We start from the raw sequence: 22190 nt of genomic DNA on the forward strand, positions 1-22190 counted from the left end.
CCCATCCCCAGTGACAAACATTGTTTAGCAAGGCTCCTGAAGGTTCCACCACCTTCCCAAGGTGTTCCACCAACAGGGAATCTAGTAAGTATTTGAACATTGAGCCATTGATGGAGATTTCTTATTGAAAAATAACCATACTTTCCGTGATGCTCATAGAATACAGACTTGCTTTTGTCAGTTTATAGGATATGTGTTCTTTAGTCCAATTCCTGAAAGGGTCCCCATTTCCCTTTGGAAACCCTTTTAAACATTCTTATTCCTATCTATCTATCTATCTATCTATCTATCTATCTATCTCCCAAACACTGCTCCCCCTTTCTGATTTGTATTCTAAGAACATCATGAAAAGTTAAGTGAGACTTAATTTAAAAGTGATTAAGTTATTCGGTGGAAGAAATTTCAAGACAGAGTACATCCTGACCGTGGGGGATCATTATGGCTCGTTGGACTTTGTCTGCTCTGCAGTAAGAAAGAGTAGAAAGGTATAAAAACTGTGCAGTTGTTGAAGAAAGGAATGTGAATAGGTTAAAAAATATCGACAAGGTGGGTGTACAGAAAATAGCTGTGACTGTTCTAAAGAGATCTTTCATTAAAGAAATATACCTCATACTCTTCATCTAGATAATAGGAAAGGTACCTCTAACAGTTGAATTCTCAAATTTTTGAAAGATAAAGTCCAGCCAGCAGGCCAAGTACACTTGCTCCTTCTGTGGCAAGACCAAGATGGAGAGACGAGCTGTTGGCATCTGGCACTGTGGTTCCTGCATGAAAACAGTGGCCGGTGGGACCTGGACCTACAATACCACTTCTGCAGTCACAGGGAAGTCTGCCATCAGAAGATTGAAGGAACTGAAGGACCAGTAGAAGCCTACCTTCTGAGACTTGCCTGGTCTGCAATAAATGGGCTAATTTACAGAAAAAGGAAAAAAAAAAAAAGAGAAAGCCATTCAAAATTAGAGAGCCTGAATTCAGAATGCTGTAGAAAGTGTTCCTTGCTTAAAAACAAACAAACAAACAAACAAACAAACAAACAAAGAACAAAAAACCCAAACGGCTATGCAGGTATCCGTTTTCACTGGCATACCATCAAGGTAGCAGAGGATTTTACAGTTGTGGTGAAAGGGGCCAGAGCAGAACCGACGACAGTGATTGGCTTTGCAGGCATGCAAAATGCAAGGGCTACAAAGTTATATGGGCTTCCATCAAAGGTCCAGAAAGTCACTGATGCCAGGTACTAAATGGCAGTGCTGTGTTTCTTGCATGGAGGCCCTGGGAGTTCATTGAATAAATCTGTGAAGGTAAAAGGTTAAGTTTTGATGACGCCTCCATGACACTGCGTATGCCATGACCATGGGAAGTCTGCCAAGGAAAGCTCAAAACACAATGTGGAGCTGTCCCAAGTGTGTGTGGTGGGGTCTATGCATTTTTCAAACAGCATATCTGGAGAGGCAGGGCTGCCCAAGGATGTTGTAGCACAGGTAAGGCCAAAAAGAAGCACAGACGCTGAGGCACAATGCTGAAGAAATTGGCATTTTCTTGCTGAGTCTTGGCCTTGCTTTGGTCTGGTCTTTCAGTCCGTGTCTATTGATCCATTTTAGAATAGGACCTTAAGAGAATGGAAACTCCTATTGTCTATTGGAAGAAAAAAGAAGAAGAAATAAAAGACCATACTTCTCAATGAATCATTCTTTACATTTACTATAACAAACTTTTATTGGGTACACTATTCTTTCAACAACATTACACTCAAAGATAGTCATGAAACTATGAAGTTGTAACAGTTCTAAAATATGTCATAGAAAAAACCCTATTTGTCTTAGTTAGGGTTACCATTGCTGTAATGAAACACCATAAACAAAAAAGGAAGTTGACGGGGAAAGGATTTATTTGGTTTATGTTTTTACAGTGCAGTCCATCATTGATTGAAACCAAGATAAGAACAGGGCATGAGGCAGAGCTGGTGCAGAGGCCATGGAGGGTGCTGCTTACTGGATCATCATGGCTTGTTCAGCCTTTTCTAATAGAACTTGGGACCACCAGCCCAGAGACAGCAGCACCCACAATGGGCTCAACCCTTTCTCCTCAAACCCTAATTAAGAAAATGTCTTACAGGCTTGCTTACAGCCCAAGCTTTTTGGTTTGTTTTGTATTTTGTTGTTGTTGTTGTGATTTGTTTTTGGTTTTGTTTTTGTGAGACATGATTTCTCTGCGTTACCCTGAAACTCTGTAGACCAGGGTAGCTGCAAACTCATGGAGATCTGCAAGCCTCTCCCATTACCAGCTTTAAGCATTTTCTTAATCAAGATTCTCTCCTCTCAAATGAGTTCAGCTGGTGTCAAGTTAACACAGAACACCCAGCACATTATGTAAAGACAATGACCAAAGATGGAGGCAGTTATCTCTTGAGACAATCAGAAAGTCATTCCCCAGTACGATGACATTTAGAAGTTGATGAACTAAAAGAAGTGAGAGCTATGGCAACAGGGAGGAGGCACATTCAGAACAAGTTTCTTAGAACTGGAAGGATTCTGAGTGATGAAGGAAAGATGACTGACAGAAAGAGGGATACATAGATGGTGACAGAACTGGCATTAGCTTTTTGTGTGTGTGTGTGTTGTAGTTTGAACAATAATGGTATTTTGAAAAGAAACAGCATTGCATGGGTCACATTGAAAAGTTTAGACAAGGCTTAGAGAGTAAAAGATCCCTCCCCACCCCATAGATATATTAGTTCTTATTTCCACAGTCAGAGCATTTAAAACATTCATTTTGAAAAGAGTTTTGTTAAGTTTGATTGGCATAGAATAACATGCACAACTTAACAAATGGTGACGTATGCACACACCTAAGGACCTATTGCTACTCAGCACAATCAATATGGAACTCACACTCAATGGTTTTCTTAGGAAGCTTTGCATTTTCCCATGGCCACTTCTCCCTGTACCCTCTCACAAGCAAGCAGCCCTTAATCTCCTTTCTTTAACTATAGATTAACTTTCACTTTATTTCTTAATTAACAGAACCACATAGAAAGCATTATTTACTTGGCTTTTCCTATGTGCCACAATCGTTTTCAGATCATTCATATGGGGAACTGGAGAGATGGCTTAGGGGTTAAGGAAACTGACTGCTCTTTCAGAGAGCCAGGGTTCAATTTCTGGCATTCACATGGCACATTACAACCATCCGTATCTCTAGTTCCCGGGTATCCATCATCTTCCGGTTTTTGCAGGCACCAGGTACACACATAGTGCACAGAAGCCTACAGGAAAAACATCATACACATGAGCATAAAATAAGAAAACCATTTACACCCCTGGGTGCATAAGGTTTTGACCTTTTTAAAATGTCTGAATATGATCTTATGAATAGATGATTATTCTCTTACACATTAACTCTTGACAGGTTCATGAATCATTTTGCTCTTTGGACATTACAAATATAACTGCTATAAACAGCTCTAGATAGATTGCTGTGTGTATATGTGTGTGTATATGTGTATGGATATGTCTGTGCACATATGAATACATGTGTGTACGTGTACATGTGTATATATGTACATGTATATATGTGTACATGTGTGTGCATGTGTGTGCATGTTGTGTATATGTGAATGTGCATATGTGTACATATATGCATATGACATATGTATGTGTGCACATATGTGCATGTGTGTGCATGTATGTACATGTGTCTATGTATGGTTGTGTGTATGTGTGTATATATTTGTACATGTATGTATGTGTCTGTGAACATTCTCTTTCAAGTTTCATAATCATTGCATCAGTTGCTCAGTTTGTTCCTTTAACAAAATACCTTACAGAGACATCTTTAGGAAGGAAGAGCTTATTTTGCCTCAAAGCCCTAGGGTGAGGAAGATATTGGTGGGGAGGTCAAGACAGCAAGAATGTGGCATGGGTGGTGTCAGTGTGTACACAGTCAGAGAAGAAAGGGAGATGAATGCCTGTTCCCAGCTTCCTTTCTCTTTTCCTTAGCTTGGAATTTTAGCCCTTGCAATGGTAGTGTGCACATCTAGAATGGATCTCACTACCTTAGTTAACCTATTCTTGATAATCTCTACCAGACCTGACTCAAATCTCATCAATTTGATAATTGGGAGTATATAACTTATGAGCAGAAAAGCTAGGTTTGTTGGTGTTTTTATGCATGGTTTTTAAAGAATGTGTCAAACATTTTACATTTGGCTATACCGTGTCAGAGACCCTTCAGCAGCATGCAGAGCATCAACTGACTTTGCCAGCTCATGCTCGATTGTTTTTATTGTATTCAATTTAATTGATCAATCAATGTAATTGACGGTATTTCATTACTGTCTTGATTAATATTACTGGGTAACTTCATATTTTTTATGTGTTAAGATAATATCCTCTTTGGTAAACTAATACTCACATCTTGTGTCTTTTCCTCTTTGGATTTGGGTGCATTGATTATTGAGTTTTAAAGAGTTTCCTTTATATTTAAAAATTATCAGAGCTTCAAAGGTTTTCCTTTGAAATTTTTATTGATTCTTTGTGAGTTTCCCATCATGCACTCCAGTCTTGCTCATTCCTCCATCCCCTTGTATCTACCCTTTGCCCTTGCAACTTTCCCCGCAAAATAAAGCAAACAGACTAGCAAAAAAAATAAACAAAACCAAACAAAGCATAGAAAACCTTTGTTTGTGGAATCTGACATATGACACTGTGTGTCCCACGTACATCCCTCTGTCCAGACATCTTCACTTACAAATGTTACCAGCTATGTAATTTCAAATATTTTCTCCAACCACGTGTATTGTTTAACAATTTTCATTGCATTTTAAAGAGGGTGTGTCCAATTTGGAAGAAATACAGTTTATTAATCTAAAGTACATTTTATGTTTGGATATTTGCCTGAGATGACATGGCAAAAACCAAATTTTTCTTGTGTTCTTTTAGAAGCTTTGTCGCAGTTCATCCACATATGCATATCAAACATTATGGAGTAGCTTTAGTAAGTTATAGAAAGAGTGAATGGAAATTCAGATACTTTTTAGAATGTAGATTTCCAAAAGTTTGAACAGTATAGGTTGAAATCTATGTTTTCTTCATTCATCGGATATTCCTCTAAGCTTCTTTCTTCAATGATGAATTTGTTTGGTCTGTCTTAAATCCCTTTTCTTTGTACATCACTTTACAATGAACGCTCCAAATATTTAATACAAAGAGAGAAAGAATGATTCTCTGGAATATTGAACTGGGTGGCAAAGATCACTTATGGGAGAAACAGTGAAAGGCAGGGATTTATTTAAATAGCAAGTGCAGCTTCCCTCTTCGCACCATTTTTTGTCTCCTTTAATTTTTCTTTCAATTCTCCCACCCTCATTGTCACTGCTCAGTTCTTATATATTCTTTCTGAGATTTTCAGTATCCATAAAATAATGCCTTTAAATGTTGTCATCATTTTGGAATACAGTTTGTCAAGGCTGGAATGTCTTGACTCATTTAAAGCTGCCTGATGAATTCTTAGATATTCTCACCTTTTGCCTGTCTAAACTTGAACCTCCTCTTTCTAATGTTTGCTTTTTTCCATCCCTGTTTAAAAATATCTAGGCATCTAAGATGCCATAAATCTTGAAAGGGGAAATACTTTATAGATGCTGGAGAGATCTTACTTTGAACTTTAATTTGGACGTTAGATTTCATAGGAGCCCCAGGATTGGAAGGATGGAACACATTAAAGGTAGACATATTTCATATGTGAATTATCTACAATTTTAAGTATCACAAGATAATTATGAAGGATACTGAGAGTGGTGAAGCAGGATAAGCTTTTTGCTTTGATAAGTGGCTGTGAAATCGGGGAAAAGGTGTTAAGAACATGATGTTACGAGACTAATGACAATTCTTAGATCAGGGACTATTCACGAGAATGATCAGGAATTAATTTCCTCAGTAGAGTTTCATTAAGTGAAAATTTCCTTTTGCAGTATGGACAATGTTCTCAAGCATTCTTAAACAATGATTGTTAGGTTATTTGTTGACAACAAAGTAAAATACTGAATGTAATCTTTTAAATCTACAATCAAAGTTCCAAAGACTATAGGCAGCTCCAGATTAGCTGTCTAATCCATAGCAAAGAGTAGAAGTACTTCTGCTTATGACAGTTATATGCTCTTTTCGTCATTAAACTATTAATTGTCTTAGAAATAGCATCTATAATGAGTTTTTCTTTGCATATTTGTGTCCTAAACACCATTACAACTTATTTTTAGTGCATGCTGATTGGAATCTGATATAGCTGATTGATTTTATCTATGCTTCTCTATGTTCATAGCAGCCTTAATTGTAATAGCCAGAAGCAGGAAATAACCCAGGAAATAATTCTTCAACTGAGGAATGGATACAGAAATGTGGAACATTTACACAATGGAGCACTGCTCAGCTATTAAAAACAATGACTTCATGAAATTCTTAGGCAAATGGATGGAACTAGAAAATATCATCCTGAGTGAGGTAACCCAGTCGCAAAAGAACACACATGGCATGCACTCACTGATAAGTGGACATTAGCCCAGAAGCTTGGAATACCCAAGATACAATCCACAGAGCACCTGAAACTCAAGAAGAAGGATGACCAAAAAGTGGATGCTTCAGTCCTTCTTAGAAGGGGGAACAAGATACTCATAGGAGGAAATACAGAGACAAAGTGTGAGGCAGAGAATGAGCAAAGGTCATCCAGAGACTGCTCCACCCGGGGATCCATCCCATATAGAGTCACCAAACCCAGTCACTATTGTGGATGCCAAGAAGTGCATGCTGACAGGGATCTGATATAGCTGTCTCCCGAGAGGTTCTGTCAGAGCCTGAGAAATACAGAGTCAGATGCTCTCAACCAACCATTGGACCGAAAACGGTGTCCCTAATGGAGGAGTTAGAGAAAGGACTGAAGGAGCTGAAGGGCTTTTCAAGCCCATAGGAAGAACAATATTAACCAACCAGAACCCCCCCACCAAGAGCTCCCAGAGACTAAACCACTAACCAAATTATATACATGGAGGGACCCATGGCTCCAGCTGCTTATGTAGCAGAGGATGGCCTTATCGAGAGCATCAGTTGGCCCTGCGAAGGTTCAATGCCCCAGTGGAGGGAAATGCAAATGTCAGGACAGGGAGATGGGAGGGAGTGGGTAGGTGGCTTGGGGCAACACTCTCATAGAGGCAGGGGGAGAGGGGAAGGGATAGGGGGATTCCAGAGGGGAAACCAGGAAAGGGGATAACATTTGAAATGTAAGTAAAGAAAATATCCAAAAAGAAAAAAAAAGAAAAAGTAGATTATTTGTGGCTGAAGGGATTGTTCAGTGTTTAAGAGTGGTCGGTTGCTGCTGTTATAAAGACCTGAATTCAGTTCTTGCACTCATAACTAACTGTAACTCCAGCTCCTGTGGATCAGATATCCTCTCATGTTATCTCCACATATCTGCACTTGTGCCTGTTACCCCAACCTCCTGCAAATCCACAGATGCTGAATATAATTTTTAAAAATAAAGTTCAACCAATAATTAACCTATGTGTTGAGATGGAGTATTAAAGAATCAAATGTAAAAACCATGAGGAAAGTGAAAAGGAAACGCTTTAAGATATGCTTTTATTTGCTAGACGTTTTATGGGTTATATTCTAAGAAATACTCTTAGATATTTCTGAATCATGCACAACAATTTATGCAAGGTATAAGAATTACAGTTGGACTTTTTTCAAATGTACTTCATTCTTATTTCTAAGAGAGTTTGGTCATACTAACGATATACTGAAGAAAGCTATCAAATCAATCATAGATTATTTTTAAAGATGGAGAGAGTGCTAAACTTTAAGATTGGAGATTCCCGTAACTCACATGCAAAAGCTTCAGACTTTAGTCAGTTTTCACCTGATATTAAAGTGCCAAAGTATTTCAGACATCAGATGCCTAGTGTTCCGAATGGACTTTCGTCAACCAAGGAAGCAAGCCAGTGCTAGTGCTTCCCAATGGGGGAAAATCCCCAATGTGAAGACAAAGAAGATACTTTGCTTCTGGTCACTGGCATTGATTATATTCTCAAAATGACTTCATGAGGTGATTCGTTACCCCCGCCTGCTAATCTTGAAAGAGACTACTTTCCCCATCAGCATGAAGCTTCCTGCCTGGACATTTCAGTCATCAACCTAGACCCTTTGGTCCACTTAGTGGAAAGGTTGACCAGGCTAACTCTGTCAAATAGTAAGAGGAAGAGAACAACTTAATTACCTGAAGTTGAGAGTGAAAATTCAGTCTGACACTTGAGAGAAGAGGTTGAAAGGTTCTTAAAAAAGAAAACAACATTATCCTAGCATTTGAAAAATTAAAAAAATAAGGCAGAAACAAAGGCAAAATCAGAAAGAAGTGTGGTTCTGTATCTGTAATCCTCTTCAGAGCAGAGTGCGACGTAAGAGGCAGAAAGGAAGCTCACACTATGACCGTTAGTATGTTATTGTTTGCTGAACTGTCCTATAGAGCTTGTCACGGCGTGACAGGTTTTTATTATAGACTGAACAATAATTCTGTCAATAAGAGGAGAGAAGAAAGTAATCAGAACCAAGGAAAGGTGGCTGCTTCTGCATGCGTCTTTCGTTTGAGCAGCATTGTGTTTGCAAAGTGCTTTGACAGAAAATGTTACAGCTCTTTACCCTGCCAGGAGCCTTTCAGAGCATTGCTTGTGCCCAAGCACAAATGTGACTGTGATCAAAAAGCCACAGATCTGAGGATCTGCTTATGTCACCTACTATCTATCTCTATATCTATCTATCTATCTATCTATCTATCTATCTATCTATCTATCTATCTATCTATCATCTATCTATTGATTGATTGATTGATCTATTATCTATCTATATCTATCTATATCACTTGCTACTTTCTATTCTTTATGTTGAATTGTTTTGTCAGAAGTCAGTCTATGTTTAGGTAGGAAAGCATTGTGGGATTTTAGTAAGGAAGCAGCACAATATAATTCAGAGAACCAACAGCATGTGGAATGTTCTTTTTTAAATATGGAATGTTCTTAATGGACTGAGGTGGGGGAGAAGGCTGAAATGAATTTCTAAGATTCCTAGAACAGTATCTCTGATACATGACGGATGGTATGAAAGAATGGATGAATAAATACATTGACATTATTTTGACTCAATGTTCTGATTTCCACCATACATCTTGGATTTAGATAATGTTTTTGCACCCTTAAAATGTTAGGGTGATCCTTTGTAGGTCAAGGTTTTGCCTCAATTTTTGCCTAGAACTTCTCCATGTTGCTTGCTATTAAGATCCTTCAGTGCCAAGATCAGCTTAGCTTTCCTTATATGATTACCCAGCACAGACACAGCCCTTTGCTTCTACTTTCTGTGACAAATAACCTCTTCACCCAATTTGTTCAGAAAAGTAAAGATACCATAAAAGACCAAGCTGGAGGAATAACAAGATGGAAACCTTATGTCTCTGAAGAAACTAGATAGGAAACTGTAGCATGGACGGAACTAGGGTAGGTACTGAGGATACAGAGCATGAAAATGAGCACTTTTACATGACCGAAGGAGATAAGAGTTGTGTGTTGGACCACTGAGTGCTGGAAGAGAACTACTACCAATGAATAAGTTATGAATAGATGAAAGTATGTTTGGATAGAAGGATCACCAAGAAAAGCCGGAAAGCAACCATACAAAACTGTGGCTGATTATACATGATCACACAGCCTCCTCTGAGAAGAGGTGAGAGCATCTCACTGTTCCCAAATTTCTCCCCAAAGTTGCTGGCGTTTTTGCCATCTATTCAAAAAGCATGGCGGCCATCATGAAGCAGGACCAGCCAGCTCACACCCGAAAACCCAACTCCTGGGATTGAGGTGGGAGAACTGTAGTGAATTTGAGGGGACAACCTTGAGATACAGTGAGTTCCAGGCTAGCAGAATGAGACTCTGTCTCAAAATCAACAAGGAAATAAATAAACATACAGAACTTTCCTATTTCAAGATGACATTTAAAGTTTCATGTACAGTGGATTAACTTCCATTTAGCTTTTTAAAAATTAAATTTGAATTACACAATTTCTCCCTTTTCTTCTCCTTCTGCCTACCTGTTCTATATTTCTTACCCCATAACTCTCTCATATTCTTGAACACATGATGTGGACACTCCTTTAAATTGTTCTATCTATCTATCTATCTATCTATCTATCTATCTATCTATCTATCTATCTATCTTATCTGTGTGTATATGATTCCAGGGGGCTTTTACTTGGGGAAACTACTTTCCTTTGTTGCTTCTAATTCTATATTTTTTGGTTAGAAACCCTGTGACTATATATATATATTAATATATTAATATAACCATATCTCTAGCAAGATTGCCCTGTATTTACATTTATTAGACAACACTAGAGCCGTTAGTATTACATAGTGATATTATCTCTTAGGAAAGTGAAATAATGTCATATAGAGATTGTTCTAATTCCCCAAAAATACATTTCTTCAAGATCCACTCAAAAGTCTATCTGAAGACACTAGCAGAATACATAAAAAGTCTCACCTCTCTGTATCTGGGACAGCTTTTCCAGTGCTTGTGAATATGCCGTGGAGACGGTGAGCCATAATGACCTTTCCTTTTTCTACTTCTCTTGTCAAAGCTCTCTTCCTGATGAGACAGTCTCCTGTTCTTTCCTTATTGACTGTCACTTTTTGAGCTGTTAAGTCACCACTCAGTGATATGCTAATCTGAATTAATGGGGTGTGCTCTAACCGATGTGTGTAAATGCTACCAACAATGAACTTACTCCATCAATCCATTCTGGGCCATTTTCAGAACTGTATGTTATAAGGAGAACACAGCTGGTTCAGGAATCCAGGTTATCTAGGATCGAGTCCCCACTAATCTTTTTAAGAGACCACAACCCCTTTTTTGATGATGTAAAGAGGGAAAATCAGAGCTCTGTGGCCACCAGAAGGTTCTTGCCCACTCATTTATTGCTACATAGGAGCCAGTAACAACCACTCAGCTTAAAGGGCTACCATTAAATTTTAGGACACCAAATATTTATTATTGCCACTTTAAACACTTTAAAATCAAATTGGAAGTCAATATCATCGACTTTTCAAAAATCCTCACAGTATTAGAATAAAAGAAATCTGATCCTTTTTAGTTATTGAACAGTTCCCGGTAAAACAGAATCCAAACTATGCTTTTAATAAGACATGTAAAATATTGGGCTTTTTAAACAGATATGCTATTCTTAAAAACTATAGCCTCAGAGAACATTAGTGTGTCATCTGTGGAGCCATTCAAATCATGAGGGAGATTTCTAGAATTGCTACAGAAGACGACCATCAAATAACTCATGTGGTCCTGAAAACTAATTTTGATTGACTTACCCAGGTTGCGCATGCACATGTAATTACACAGCATGCGTAAAATTATAGTTCATAAGGCTATAATCTTTATGTGTTATTTACTGGTTCTAACTGCCACTAGGGCATTGTCCAATATGCTTAGCTCAGTTCATAATTATAGCAGAAAGCGAATATTATGAATTAAGAAGGAACCATAGCATAGTCATTAATAATTGGTTCAGTTTGCGATTCCAAATTCAGACAATCAGTGATCAAGATCTTTTTATTATTACCTATTCCAATAACTGTGATTACTCCACCCATCTTGGCTTCAAATTTTCTATTTGCAAACAGTGGAATAACAACCTTTGCATGAGATCAGTATAGTGTTTAAACATTGTTACAAGGTAAATTCCTGGTAATAATTATTTGCTATTTTTGTCCGTTACAGGAGAATGTAGAGCCATGCGGTTCTCTTTCACTTCAATGACAGTGAGAAGCTATGACATTGTAAATGGTTGTTTCCAAACATAAAATATGCCTTGATTCTCCAATTCCCAGAGATATTAAGATTTTTTAAAAATTTCCTTAGAAAAGAAAATATACATTGATAAAAAGGTTTAGTTCTACATCAGCATGAGTATGAATTTCGGCTACATTTTGTGCAGATGGGGAAACATCAGCTTAACTCAGTCCATTGTAAATATTTAGATACAGTTATCAACTTGGTAATAATCAATAACCCTAATGAACATACCATGGTCTCCGAATACTATACTATCAAAAGGAACCAGGTTCTTTGGAGGTAAGGAAGAATAAATATAAAAGAACTTAGATTAATTTGCATTGACAAGAATATACACAGAAAATGATAGGCTGTTGTGAGTGTAATGAAAAGATTTGTTAAACAGCTGAAATGCAATTCAATTGGTAGAAAGCTTTTCCTGTATGTGTGAAGTCCAGGATTCAGTGCCCCCTCATTGTATAAATGAGGCATGGTGGCACACATATCATACGTGGTGGCATGTATGATCACAGCGCATGGGAAGCAGAGACAAGAGTATCAGAAGTTTATCATTATCTGAAGCAAGCCTAGAGTATAGCTATGTTCTTTACTTAAAATACATATATAGATAATAATAATAATAACAATAATGATAATATAATAATATAATAAACAGATGGATTAGGTCTAGGGAGACTTTTAGTGGCCATTAATGAGGAAAATGAGCATAAACATACATAATGAACATAAAACATGAAACCTATCAAACTTACGAGATCTAAGATAAGAAAAATGGTGATGGGGTTAGTTGGTAACAATTTGACTTACTATTTAAAAATTGGCAAAGTGAAACTATTGACCTTTTTCTACCTATTAGACAAATTTATTTTATGTTTTTAATCGTGTGTGTGTGTGTGTGTGTGTGTGTGTGTGTGTGTGTGTACACACATATCTGTGCATTGACTCTGAGGGCCAGAAGAGAAGGCTATGTTATTCTCTCAACCTGAAATAATAGGTGTTTGTGAGATGTCTGACATGGTTCTTGGAACCAAACGTTAAGAGCAGCAAGCACATTTAACTTCTGAGCCATCTCTTTGTTCTATTGCATGATGCCTTCTCTTGTCCCCCCCCCTCATATGTACTTCATGTCTATCATCCCAAATATATATCTATAGGTCAATATTTAAATTCAAAGTAAAATACAACTTAACCAACTGCCCCTCCACCAGTTTTTCTTATCTTTAACCTCATAGGTTTTAAGTCACTTTTCTAGTCAATGGCCATTAGAATTCTCCACATATTAGAATACTAATAGTAATATATATATATATATGCATATACTCATCTAAAAATAAAACAGATGAGCAGATGAGATAATTTTCTTGGCCAATCTGCTCTAGTTAAAAAAGGGAGAATAAAGGGAGAGAGAATGAATGGTGAAGTTAAAACCCTCTTCTTCATAACTTAAGGATCAAATACACATAGTCTTTGTCAACAATTGTTACAACATATATCTCATATAGCATATTTGTTAGAAAAAATAAACTATATAAAGCCAATGAACCTTCTGCATGTACTTTATAGGAAACATAGAATAAAGAAACTTATATTCAATACTGAGAGACCACAAGGATGTGTCAAACAAATCCATAGGTGAGAAACTGTATGTAGCAAACACCTTGAATTATGTCACAAAGTAGAGAAAGAAGTGGAGAAGGAAAAAGGAGGAGAAAGGGATGGAGGACAGAGAAGAGGGAAGAATAAGCAGGGAGACATCTGTGTAGCAAAGACATAATAATTAACCAATCAACAAGTCAAATTATTCTTCCTAGATGCTACAAATTTGAAAATATTCCTTTTTCCCATGCCAGTTCAAACCAGCTATTCTAATCTTTAAATAGACCAGGTATGAAACAAAATCATACCTATGAAATTTACAAGGAAAAAAAAGTGTTTGAATTGAATTTAGCTCCCTGTTGTGTATTTTCAGAGATGTGACTTGAAAGAGAAAGAGAGTTAACTGAGTGCAGTCAATAGGCCGGGTTCCTCATATATAATCTTTGAATTTCCAGGGCAGCTGAAGGGGTAGCTTATCCATTTCACCAGGGAGACAATGGTGGAGCTGAAATGAGCATACCAGAATCATTACGCTCAGCGCAGATATGGCGAGGTGAATCTGTACTGCATTCCTGACTCAGGAGCTCTGTGCATTCCTTCCATGACAGGGAATTACCCCTCAGACCGAGGTTAGTGAAGTACCCCTCAGACTGAGGTTAGCATTCGGTTTCAGTAGCAAGCTTGTGGAACCTGTCGACAAAGTCTTTCTCGATAACTTAGAAATAGATGCGTGGTGGGAGAATAACCAAGATTGACTTGTGTTTCCCAAAAAAAAAAAAAAGTCTCCGAAAGGTGAAAGTGGTTATTTATTCAGGTAACTTACAACCAGGTTGAGCATTTTACAAGTCACAGGTTCAGAGGAAAGAAGAAAAGTGTGACCTCAGTCTTTTGTAAAGACAAGAAAATGGTAAATGTTGATCTTCTAATGAAGAGAGACATACTAACCTCAAGAATGAACTAAAAACACAATTTTGAAAAAGAAGAATGTATTTGAGGCTAGGGACATAGTCCAGTGGGTAAGAGCACTTGCTGAGCGGGCATGGGGACCTGGCTTTAAAGCCCCAGCACGCGTTACCAGTCAGCAGGGGCTTCGTGTCCCTATAACCCTATAGCAGAGCAGAGCAAACACACAGAACCTGGGAGCCATGGAAATGTGAGCTTCCAGTCCAGTGAGAGGGACCTTGTCTCAGGACAACGAAGTAACCGTGATGGAATAAGACCCTTGATATCTTCCTCTGGCATACAAAAGCATGCTTACATGAAGGCTAACATGCATATACCACATAAAAATACCGTGCCTTATATTTAGCAATGCAACACACTGAAAATAACAAAAAAAGAAAAGATATTTAAATACTTGCATTTTTCTAACAAATGTATGATCTAGTCAAAGGCTAGTGAGTGTAATCTTCCCGACATTTATTATTTTGAATAACTAACATCTTATATTGAATTTTGAGGAACATTCCACTGTATAGTACAGTTTCTATGGCCAGATGCCCATCCTCTGAAAAAACAAAAACCAAAAACACAACTTCTGGTTTAGTCTTCCAAAGGCAAATGCTTATTGTTACAAAGATGTCTCTATAATAAACTCCTTTCATACTGGCTAGCTCTATGGTTTATCTAAAGGTTTTATCCACACTGATTTTTGTGCTTTGTTCATTTCTCTGTGATGCCATTAGAAAACTCGATATGATGGCCATGTTTTGCTATTATGCTATTTCCTTGCAAAGAAATATCCAAGATTCGTTTTTAATGTGTGCTTAACGGTAACATTGTTAGCTGCTGAATGTCTCAGCTTGAGCAGAAAAATATAGTTCATTGTACAATAAAAGCAATATCCTTAATTTAAATCCGGGGTCCCTGGGCCTGTGTGGTATTATTCTCAGCTCTAGATATAACTTTCAAGCTATTTTCTTTTTTTAAAAATGCATTGCTCCTTTGGTATATATCCGAAGATTTGATCTTCCAGAACAAAGCCGTGGCATATCGTGATTCAAATGAGATAATGCAGGCTGTGGAAAGTTTCATGATGAATAATTTGTAATCTCAGGTGTCCTGTCCACAGAAGAGCCTCTCTGTTTGTTAACCTGTGCAATGAACTGTGTGCCTTGAGTAGAATTGTTAAAAAGAAAATTATATCTAAAAGAGCAGCAAAATAAGCCATTCCTAAGGGTTAATTTATGCAACCACTAATCGAAGAGAGTTAGTCACTTAATTGTGAGAACTTGTTTAGTTTAAATGAACTATGCGATGATTTGTGTAAATTTGGCATTTCCTGAAAACAACACTTTTCTGCTTGAAGACCTCTCAGTGTCATCCCACAATGGTCAGAGCAATGGAGATTCCATATGACACACACCACCTTCCTTCTGTGAGGATATCTTGAGTGAATCAGATAACTTCTCTCATGTAAGGGATACAATTATTATGTCTGCCTCCATCGTGGTTTTCTCAAGACATTTGTTATCAAGAACATTCCCCAAATTTCATCATCCTACTGATTTTCATGCATGGAAGCAAAACAGGTCTTTTATTTTCACTAGTTTGCAATAAAATTTCTCTGAGAGTGACAGGGGTCGTGAACCAACTGCCCCTTTCATTGGAGAAACAGCAATGCAAAAGACACTTGGTGAAAGAGAACAGCATTGGAAGAGTTCTAACAACCCTCACGGTACGCATACAGGATCCATGCTGATTCTGGCTCTCATGCCTTTCAGTCTTGGTTTTCGCTAGTCTTTGTGGTTTATAACACATCTGAAGTGTTAGTAGTCTATGGAGTGTGTTTCAACTTGGGCTTGATCAGGTTTCCTTGGGAGTAAATTCCAGCACTGCAATTTTAGCACCAACGTGCACTCTGTCAGCATGCACCCTTTGTGAGATGTTACATGATTAGTGTTGAGTGTTTTAAAGTGATTGCTATAGTATTTTCTGTAAAATAACTATGCATTTATTTGTGGTTTATTTATATAAATATATATTATGTATATAACTATATTAAAATATGAATATAAGCAATATAATATAATTATACAATATATAATTATATATGTTCACAATATACATGACATTATATATGTAAGTAGTGATAATATGATATTACTCAAACATCCTGTTTCATATTATACATCTTTCCAATTATGATTCTTGTTGGCAACAAAAATAAACAAGCTGTTAGTCTTTCATATATTTTGAGGTTAAAATGTGAACAAGTACCTGACGTGTTAGATGAAAATTTGAACAGCACAAGACCTCAAATGACTCTGGAATTTGTATCTTGAGGAAAAAATGGAAGAAAAATAAAAGGTAGGCTTGATTCATCCGACTTTGAGAATGGAATGGTACTTGGAGAATAGAGCAAGATTAAGGATCTCTTCTGAGTAGAAGCCTGCTATACTAAATATCAGACCACCGTTAGGTATTCAAGTAGCAATGTCAAGTAGACAGTGGGTAAGTGAATCTAGCATTGAGGAAGAGACATGAGTGTAGACGTAAGTTTAGAAGCATGCGCAGAACCCACTTCCACGGATAAGGCCGAATGAGAACCGAAGGTAGTGCGTAAATATAGACAGACGAGATTCAGTGAGCGGGTCGTGGAACAAATCCAGGTGAAGAGATGAAGAGTTTTGGAATACAATAAAGTCAATATATGCACTAGTCACAAGACCAGAAAACTATCAGAATAAAGAACTTGGCAAGGAAGGGCAGTGGAATCAAGAGAAAGACTGGGAGGCTTAAGTCAGATCCCATAATTAGGCAGGTTGATTTGATATTTTAGCCCCGTGAGGATAATGCCTGGATTCTTTGCTCGAGTTTCTATGTCCTCCACCCATGTGACTTCAATATAAGTAGGAGAAACACAAATTGTGTTAGTTATTCTGCTGGAAAGGAAGGTCTGACTGTCAAAACCGGCATTGGTAAAACACCCTGAATGCAGATATTTCCTAGAATTTAATCCATGATTTTTTTTAGCTTAAAAAGGCAAAAAATGTAATTAAGTCAAAAAAACCAAAAAATGTTAATTTGCTAATGACTTGGAATATGGGGGGGGGGAGTTAAACGCAAAGGAGGAGGTGCAGGTGTGTTGCGTCTTACAATGCAGCTCCTCCCAGGCTTTGAAATGTTACAGAAGTGATGAAATATGGCTCGTTGTATTATACTTTGTTGTCATTATTTTAACATTAACTTGGAGGTTTCCAATTTATAATTCTTTGGGGGAAAAGAAATGACTGTGATTTATACAAGTGTGGGAAATTAATCAATAACCCAACTATTATTCAACTCCAGCAATCACATCATTTTAAACTAAATTTCTGCTTTATTGCTCCAATTCATCTACAAGACCCTGCTACACTTCAGATTAAGGAAGATAGACTAACATATATTGGAATAGGGGAAATCTCTACATTAAATATGCAATGTAAAAAAGCCTTTAGTGTTTGGAGATCAATATTCTTTTAGGCAGAGGGAGAAATTAAAACTATCCTAGGGTAATCATAACTTAATCAATATGACAGGCAAAATTATTCCCTTTGATTTATCAAGTACTCTCCAAGTTAATTCACTTAAAATCTCACCTAATTGCCTAAAGGGAACATATGGCAATGATAAGTGTAGTTTTAATATTATGAAGCTCAAGTAACCACATCGTTTTATTGTTTTGTATTTTCTTAGTGCATGGCATATATTTTATCATACACCTAAAATATTATGCTATGTCGTAAACATTTAGCATGAAATTGTTTTCTACCAACACAACTTAGTGCATTCGTGCATACTTACTTCCTCCAATGGTTAACAGTTATTAAAATTAGCATGTAAGACAATGTGGTAAGAAGTAGGAAATCTCACTTAAAATACTCACTCAACCTTATTTAACCAAATCTTTTTCTTCAGATTTCTGAATTAACTCTTCTAAACATAGATGACTGGGATGGTGCAGGGCTTTGAAAAACTAATTAAGAATGATCTTCTAAAGATATTCAAAGTGAGTACTTAGGAGAGGCACTGTACTCTAGTGTTTGAAGAGGGAAAAGGAAGTCACAGACTTAGAGGATATAAATGTTTATTTCAGTTCTCTAAAATTAATATTCAATACTCGTTATGTGATGAACAATTAACTGAAAATGAATGAATATACTATTATTCATACACATACAAACTCTTAGAAATGACATATGAAGCATTTACGTGCTTACTGCCAGAGCCTGACCTAAACTTTCAATGACATCAGCAATTACAGTAGAGTCTGGGAGGTTCCCTTTTCAAAAGCAAACTCATTGACAAGCAAAGTGAAACTAAGGATCAGATAAGGAAGCACAAAGCTGAGCTCAGGTGTGATCTCAAAGGGGTGGTATTTCAGTGTAAGCCCATGGGGAACTCTGCAGTCCTAAGCTCTACCATTCAGCTGATTCCATAGGGAAAAAATGGTAAAAGTTTCCATCTCTTTATGTCAGTCATTACCTAAAGGCTGTCCAGGTACATAAAGTAATAACTTCCACAATAAAGTGACTAATGTTTAGTACTGCGGACGTGTCTTCAGACAGGAAGCAATAACTAACAATGAATTATACTAACAGGTCAGGACTGAGTCTATAAGGTACACATCTAGATTTCTCACTTAGAGGGATACCTCTAACATAGCAACCAGGAGGAAGGGTAATGGAGAAAAATTGCCTGGAGAGGCTAGGGATATGGCTTTGATAGGTGAAACACTTACCTCACAAGCATGAGGGCACACATTGATCCTCAGCAGTTATTTAAAGAGCTACGAATGTTGCAGTAATTTTGCAATCTCAGAGCTGAGAATGTGGAAATGGAGAGATCCCTGTGATTCACTGTTCAGCCAGCACACACCTATCAACGAACTCCAGGTCAGTCAGAGATGGCTCTGTCACAAAAGAACATGGTGAATGGCTCCCGAGGAACAACACCTGAGGTTAATCTCTGACCTCACAATGACATGAAGGTTCTAATACATTCACACATGCATGTGACTGCACATGTTTATGCATGAGCACACACACACACACACACACACACACACAAAGAGAGAGAGGTAGAGGAAGAGAGAGAGAGAGAGGGAGGGAGAGAGAGAGAGAGAGAAGAAGAAGAAGAAGAAGAAGAAGAAGAAGAAGAAGAAGAAGAAGAAGAAGAAGAAGAAGAAGAAGAAGAAGATTTGAATGACAATGGCAACCAAGACTCATGTTTGAATGCTTGGTCCTCTCTTGGTAGAACTACTTGGACAAGATTAGGAGGCTTTTTGGACAAAGTATGGAAAGGATGACCTTGTTGGAAGAGGTGTGTTACTAGGCGTGGACTTTGACATTTTAAAAGAGCACACTAGGCCCAATCTCTTCTCTTCTCTTCTCTTCTCTTCTCTTCTCTTCTCTTCTCTTCTCTTCTCTTCTCTTCTCTTCTCTTCTCTTCTCTTCCCTTCTCTTCTTCCCTTCCCTTCCCTTCCCTTCCCTTCCCTTCCCTTCCCTTCCCTTCCCTTCCCTTCCCTTCCCTCCTCTCCTCTCCTCTCCTCTCCTCTCCTCTCCTCCTCCTCCTTCTTCTTCTCCTCTCTCTCTCTCTCTCTCTCTCTCTCTCTCTCTCTCTCTCTCTCTCTCTCTCTCCTTCTTATTGCTTGCTGATCAGGATGTAATGCTTTCACCTACTATTTCAGTGCCTTGCCTCTCTGGCTCATGCCAAAATGATCACAGACTAACCTTCTAAAATTCTAAGATAACCTTCAATTAAATACCTTTTGAAAATAAGAGTTGCCTTGGCCATGGTGTCTTTTGACAGCAATAGAAATAGAATGAGAGAGGGGCGGGGGGGGGGAGGGAAGGAGGGAGGGGGAGGAGGAGAGGTGGGGTGGAGAGGGAAGAGAGCGAGAAGAGAAAGCTTACCTTGCTCTTCATCTGTCAGATGGACAGGACACTGGTTGATCAGAACAGAAAAGCAAAAGTAAGGTAGAAGAATCTAGAAGGGCAATTCAGGAGGGAAATGAGTCCATTATTACACAGCAAGTTGTATTGTAATCAATAATTATTTGCCTCATTCCTTTCCCTAATTATCAAACACTTGAAAATGGAAAACACACTTTACTATTTCTTTCAACTTTCTAGTTAGCGATATCATCAGCTTGGTAAGTTTCAAGGAACTGAATGTTCTTACAGGTTAATCCTGGGAGAATGAATTTAAAAGATACTTTCTGGAATAACCTCAGAAGAATTTAAATATTTTAAATGACTTATATTCACAAAATGTTTAACTTAGACATTTCACAGAAATGACACCTATAACTATAAACACAAATTTCACACTTACCTATAAAGTATAAAGAAATTATAGCTAAATTTTATAGAATTTGACAAAAAGTTATTTATATTGGGATACTAGTTCATGGTATTCTTAATTGCATTTGGAATATGTTAAACAGTCTGTAAGTGATCATGCAGCTTTATTGAGTTTTAAGTGGGAACTTTTCTTGGAAATCCAACGCTTGCCTTTTCTTTATAAATTCATACGAAATGGTAAAAGACATATTGTGGAACAGGAAACAAATCAAAGTACATTTGTTTTTTAGATGACCCATGTGCCAGTGTGAACTTTTGAGCAATTATCTTTTACAATACATGACTTTAAAGAGAAGCTCATTAAAGGGTTCCATAGATAGCAGTGTCTTCCTTAGGACACTGAACTAGATCATATAATAACTTCATGCCTCTCCCAAGTTTTTAAGCTATCATAAGGGCAGTCATATTTGTGTTTTACTCACGACTATTTTCTCAGCTTTGCTCAGTAAAGCAGTTACACATCTGTTGACCCCCTTGATCTTGCCATTTGTCTAGTGAAGCCTCTTTGATGTTGCTCATATGGCCTTTAGTCAGAAAAGTTTTTAACCAGTGGTAACCCATAGCATGCCACAAACACCTCAGTTCTGCCTGGTATCCATTTGTCTAATTCCACACATATCTAGCAAATGTCAGCTGTGTTTAAGGCACTGTCAAACTATTACGAGAACTTAGAATTGACACGGAAGCTTGCAGGATGATCTTTGAATGCAGATCCAGGTTTGCCCTTTTGACTGACTTTTTCTCAACGAGATTACTTTTAGTTTAGAAAGGGCAGACCTTAACTTATGGACTCACATCTAGTGTAGACATAAATAATAGCTTTTCCAGTAGAACTATAGAACACAAAAGTTATGGTTGGTTACCCTCGAGGTTTTGACTGGTTTTGTACGTTGCCTGACAAATGTGTTCAAGTATCCTCTTTTAAAGGAATATTACCCTTCACCTGCCATTTAAACTACTTTAAGTATAGTTTTCGTAATTACTGAATATAATGCGTTCTTTGACATGTGTTCATTTTATATGTTTTATGAGGTGTAGACTACGCTTGTCCGTGCCTTTATTCACATTGAGGAAAATCAATATCTGTGAGTGACCGTGGAGAGCTGTCTTTGCTATGCTTAGCTGATAACTGTGGAGGGGGTGTTCACACTTAAGGGGAAGAAAGGGAGAATTCCATAGTTAGAGCCTTGAAGAAAAGACTTCTGTCTGCAGAGAGTAGTGTATGGCTCTCATTTAAGACAATAATGGTTAGTAACTTCTAGTGTATATATTTGAGCAGCATATCAGTTCTTGTAGAACCATTGTCAATTCTGCCACCTATTTATTCTCCTCAATCTTCCTCAATGGTGCA

General features: G+C 37.6%; 1 long non-coding RNA gene across 1 annotated transcript; it reads right to left on the minus strand.

The window, feature by feature from the left end:
* Positions 1-1058: 1058 nt before the first annotated feature.
* LOC102548673 (uncharacterized) lies at positions 1059-19497 on the minus strand. The gene is made up of 2 exons (XR_357817.5): positions 19216-19497; positions 1059-1635 (listed from the first exon to the last, which is right to left on the minus strand). It is a non-coding gene; the product is annotated as an uncharacterized LOC102548673 (long non-coding RNA).
* Positions 19498-22190: the final 2693 nt, after the last annotated feature.

The sequence above is a fragment of the Rattus norvegicus genome, chromosome 10 (genome assembly GCF_036323735.1).
Source record: "Rattus norvegicus strain BN/NHsdMcwi chromosome 10, GRCr8, whole genome shotgun sequence".
Classification (NCBI taxonomy): Eukaryota; Metazoa; Chordata; class Mammalia; order Rodentia; family Muridae; genus Rattus; species Rattus norvegicus.